We start from the raw sequence: 5,023 nt of genomic DNA, 5'->3' as shown, positions 1-5,023 counted from the left end.
GGCTTATTATGTGTTTATTCAAAAAACACAGCCACTTGACACGTGCCTCTGTCTTAGGTTGATACCACCAGAGACATAGCTGCAGAGACAGATTATTAAATACACTTCATACATGCCTATAATGTCAAGACATGCCTTTATTGCCTGCAAAGTCCAGGAACTACCACAGACTCTCTAGAGTCCACTTTTCTTGAAGTTCATGTGAAGCAGCACTGGTGTGTTGAGGGGCAGCTGGGCGTAGACACCTAGTTGAGTTGCGAAATAGTAGCTCCCAAGCTAGGAGCCTCTTCAATAGCTTTGCCTTTAATAGGCTTTTAATTCAGTTGTAATAAGTAACTTTCATGTTAGAAACTCTGAGATTGAGTTTGGAGAAGGAAAGGTCTGGGACTGAGCCTGTTTTTTAAGTAAATAGGGCTCCGAGAATGAACGAATTTTGATTGTTTTGTACTCTGGGAATGAGTCTGCTTGATATAAAGACTTAAAAGTTTAAAAATAACAATAACTTGAAGATGTCTCAGGCACTTTAGTTGCAAATTAGCAACTCTTAGGCCCAAGGCTTGACCTCTAGGCATAGAGGGAAGCCAATGTTGACTCTTAGGAAAAGGTGGAGTCCATTTCAGCCAAGCAAACTTTGCTGGTCAGTAAAAATGTTTAGCCAATATTATTGGCACAAAAACTTGTCTATAAAAAGATTTTATGTCTGTATCCACTTGACAAATTAATGTATAGGCTGTCATTGTGTAACAACACCAATGGAGCCCCTTCCCAAGATCAAGGTGGGGTTAGGAAAAACAATGTGTTAGTAAGTGGAGTGACACACCATTTCATTATGGATTTTTCAAGACAAGTGAAAGGCAATATGCCTTTAAACATAAGCAAAAAGCGAAGTGTGTCTTAAAAGAGGCAAAATATGAAATATTATTCAACAAATCAAAAAAGCAAAACATGTCTTTAAAAGAAAAACAAGATGCTCCTGGGGTAGAGTGCAGTGCAGTGCAGTGCAGTGCAGTGTAGTGCAGTGCATATTCTCCCTCCTTTTAATATTTAAATATAAAATTCTCAAAGTGCGGAGTGCACATTGAGTAAATTTTGTCTTTTGAGACTTAAATTATTTTAGAAATATGGGTAACAATAAATTGTTGATATGTCTTAAATGTATGACTATAATAGTCAGTTCCATAAAGAACATTAAATATAGAAATATATTATAGCCAATAACCAATTAATACATCATTTATGTTTAAGCAATAATAGCTTGAAAGCCTGAGAAGGAATAGTCACATGTGTATATTTTAATTTTAATTTTGAAATCAAAATTATATTTTAAAAATGTCTAGATAACATAAGTAATAGAGAATTTAAATATATATATGTATCTATACATGGGCGCCTTATATATATAAGGCTTAATTTTAATACTTGATAAATAGAAACTATAGCACACAATTTGATTATATGTGTAGACACAGGGAGAAAATTATGAGAATAAGACATGTGACTTAGTGCTGGGCAAGATGGCCCAGCAGGCAAGAGCACCGACTGTTCCTCTGAAGGTCCTGAGTTCGGATCTCAGCAACCACATGGTGGCTCAAAACCACCCACAATGATACCAGACGCCCTCTTCTGGTGCGTCTGAAGACAGTCAGAGTGAATTACACTGGAGCAAGTAGGATCAGCAGAAGGTCTTGAGTTTAATTTTCAGCAGACACACGATAGCTCATGGCCATCTGTATAGTTACAGTGTACTCACACACATAACATAAAACATGACTATGTATAAATTTTTTAATAAAAGGGCTAAAGAGGTGATATATTGTTATAGGACATAGATATATGTTTATAAGAAATATAAAGTACAAGTTAAAACAATTTGTTTATTTTAGAGAAATATCAATTTTTGTCTAAAAAAGTTTTTACTAAGTAATAAGTCAAATATCAATTAATATTTTGTAATAACCAATTTAACAGTTTGTTGAAGAAATAGATGTCTATTTAGGTGTTAATGAAAGAAAAAATGTTTTTAAACATATTCTTTAAAATATCTTTATGAATATATCATATAATTTTTTTATATGCAACAGCTTCATAATAAGATATTAAACTTTATTTAGAGTATGAGAGAAGTTGTATCAATGTTCTCTCTTTGTTAAAGAGATGTAATTGATTAAATGTAAGTTTTTTAGCCAATATTAAAGGCAATATCTTTTTTAATCTTTAAAATTATAAGGATGTAGAGAGAAAAACAACCTTAAATATTTAATAACTTTACATGGAGTAGGTAAGCTAGATTGTAATTTTTTATAAGTTTTATGACTTCATTGATTTTCTAAAGTCCCAGTTTCTGCCTAAAAAACTATTTTTTAGAGGTAAGGGAGAGGCAAAATTTAGGAAGACTTTTTTAGGCATGTTTAGTACAATAGTAAGCTAAAAAGATTTATAATAACCTTGATGTTGAAAAAACATTGTCAGTAACAAAAAGAAACTTTATTTGGGTGACTATGAACAGTTTTTAGGGCGCAAACCTTTTTGAAACAGTTTATGAAGAACTTGTTTGGCACTACATAAACTTTCACTAATATCTCCTTACCAGTTATAAATTTTGTTTTTACCACTTTTATTTATTTAAGTTAGTAATTAAAGATGGCAGTAGGCATATACTGGCCACAGCTGTTTTTTAGCTTTTTCTACCTTTGTCTTAATGTTTTAAGTAATAATAAGCAATAACTATAGTTTTTAGAAGGTAAGGCCCAATTATAAACAATTTATACTCTTTAAATTAATATTAAAAAATATTATTTTTACACCACAAAGCCCTTTAAGTAAGCCCTGTCTCTTTGTCTCTGAACTGTAGCTAGCAAGTTTTGTGCTAAGCCCATAATTTAAAGCATAGCTATTGTATAAAATTAAGCAGCTGTGAGAATCACTAGCTTGTAATTTATTATCATACCCCTAGATGGCGCTAGGTGGCATCAAGGAGAGCGCAATATCTGCACGCATGCACGCTGCCATGGCAACTTTGTTTACTGCACCGTGCTGCCAAATTTGGCCAAGCTGGGGTTTTGGGCCCTGTTTGTTTGTTGTCTGGAGTCCGGGCTGTCTCAAGCTCTGAGAAGTGACATGCGCCATGACCTCGGGCAGCACCATGACCTCAGGACTCAGCTCAGCAGCTCTCTGTTGTCGTCCTTGCAACCCGAGAGCAGCAACAGCAGAGGCTCAGGAGTCTGGTGCCTCCTTGCAGCAGGCAGCCGCTGCCTGGCTCCCTTGATGTCTCTGCCTCCCAGCCCAGCCCAACCTCACTGGCTAGAGTAAGTGAACGACCATCCGCGGAGTTCGGCCGGGACCGCACCAGTGCTGGTATCAGCTGGCGAGGAGCACCTGGCTGTCTGCCTGTCTCTTGGAGCTAGCCGACCAGAGGTGGTGGTGCTGGGCCTCCAAAGCCAGGGCTGCTGCAGCAAGGCTGCACTGTACGGCCCCTGGCCTGGGACGAGCCTGCCCAGAAGAGGGAGAGAAAGCAGGGCCCTTTTTGGCTTCTGTAGCCACCCGCCCAGGCAGACAGCATGAGTGGCCAGGATTAACTAGCAGAGCTGCTGGCTTTGGTCTGGCTAGGCCACCAGGGAGTTGTACTTTCGCACGGAACCCCTAAATGTTGACACACAGACCCTCGGCCGAGTGCCCGTGTGCTCTGCTGTAAGCGGGCAGAGAAAGAGACAAGCAGGCAGCCGCTCTTGGCCTGAATAAGCCCAGCAAGCATGCCGCAACCGCCATACTCGGCCGAGCTGGGGCCCCGTGTTCTACCAGGGGACACACGCACCATATCCCTCTGGCTTAGGCCCACGTTTGGTTCCTCGTCTTGCCCGAGCTAGAGAACGAGAAAATCAGGCAGCCCTGAGCTGCCTGAACAACCGTGAAGGCTCGGCCAGACTGTCAGGGGGCCATGTCCCCTGCGTGGAACCTGCTCTCTAGCAGTGCCCCAAACACAGCTTCTAGCAGAGCCGCTGCTGGGCATCCGCCCACATGCTCTGTTTTGAGTAGGGGTGGGGGCTCTGCAGCCATCTTGGCCATGTGTACAATAGGACAAAGATGTAAGACAATGACATAAAAAACAACTGCATTCATCCAAGACAAGACAAACTTACACATAGATACATGTAAACAAGACATAAATTAAAATCAGGGAATTCTCCTGAAAGAAGTATAGGGAAGGTGGAACCTCCATATGGCCCGCCCTTGCTGTGCTGTACCTCTGCATTCTGGGAGGTCCCCATTAGCTCTCCAAACCCGGAGCTTTTAGGGGAAAAGGCTGTCTTCATCTCCCTGGAGTCAGTCAGCCTTCTAAATAACCCCACAACCAAGTCACTTACCATGAGAAATGGCTACGTCCATGGCAAATTTGCCAGTATCCTGGCGATCTCACCATCTAACTCGGCACCCTTGGCCATCTTAACACAGCACTTTGGCTGTCCATATCGGCGCATTCCGCCCTCTATACCTTAATATATTTATTTAAGAGATCTCTGTTCCTTTCTTCTCCAATCCTTCTCAACGTTTGGGAGCCACCTATTGCTGGCCAGCAGCAACAATAAGAATGGGTTTTCTAGAATATGGAGTCAGGAGAAAACTGGCAAGCTATATTTATCTTACCTTAATCCACGTGGAAGATTCTTAAAAAAATTAGACAGCACTCAAGTGCGATCACTCAGCCATCTTTCATTTAATAATAATCTCTTTGTTACAAGCCAACAGGTAGAATAGGTGAGGCAAAACCCCTCCCCCAAGTTCATCAGCATGCCGGCCCAATCAACAGCTCCTTATTTGGTCTCTGGAGGTGGGACTTCCGATGTAACTGGAAACAGGAGAGAGGCGTGACAAATAGCAGGAGGTGGGCAGAGGTGTGGTTATGAGGTCAAGCAGGAGGGTTACAGAACACAAGAAAAACCAATAGAAAATATGAAATACCGGGTGGTGGTGGCGCATGCCTTTAATCCCAGCACTTGGGAGGCAGAGGCAGGCGGATTTCTGAGTT

General features: G+C 40.9%; 1 protein-coding gene across 1 annotated transcript in view; it reads left to right on the top strand.

Annotated features, from left to right (window-relative positions):
* Nucleotides 1-3,290: 3,290 nt before the first annotated feature.
* Nucleotides 3,291-5,023, top strand: part of LOC116081808 (aldo-keto reductase family 1 member C13) — a 26,351-nt gene continuing 24,618 nt past the window's right edge. Inside the window, exon 1 of the mRNA XM_031358500.1 lies at nt 3,291-3,305. The gene's annotated coding sequence lies outside the window, so the exon portion shown is untranslated. The remainder of the gene's footprint in view (nt 3,306-5,023) is intronic.

Source organism: Mastomys coucha, unplaced genomic scaffold, assembly GCF_008632895.1.
Source record: "Mastomys coucha isolate ucsf_1 unplaced genomic scaffold, UCSF_Mcou_1 pScaffold7, whole genome shotgun sequence".
Classification (NCBI taxonomy): domain Eukaryota; kingdom Metazoa; phylum Chordata; class Mammalia; order Rodentia; family Muridae; genus Mastomys; species Mastomys coucha.
This window is presented reverse-complemented; position numbering and strand designations above follow the sequence as displayed.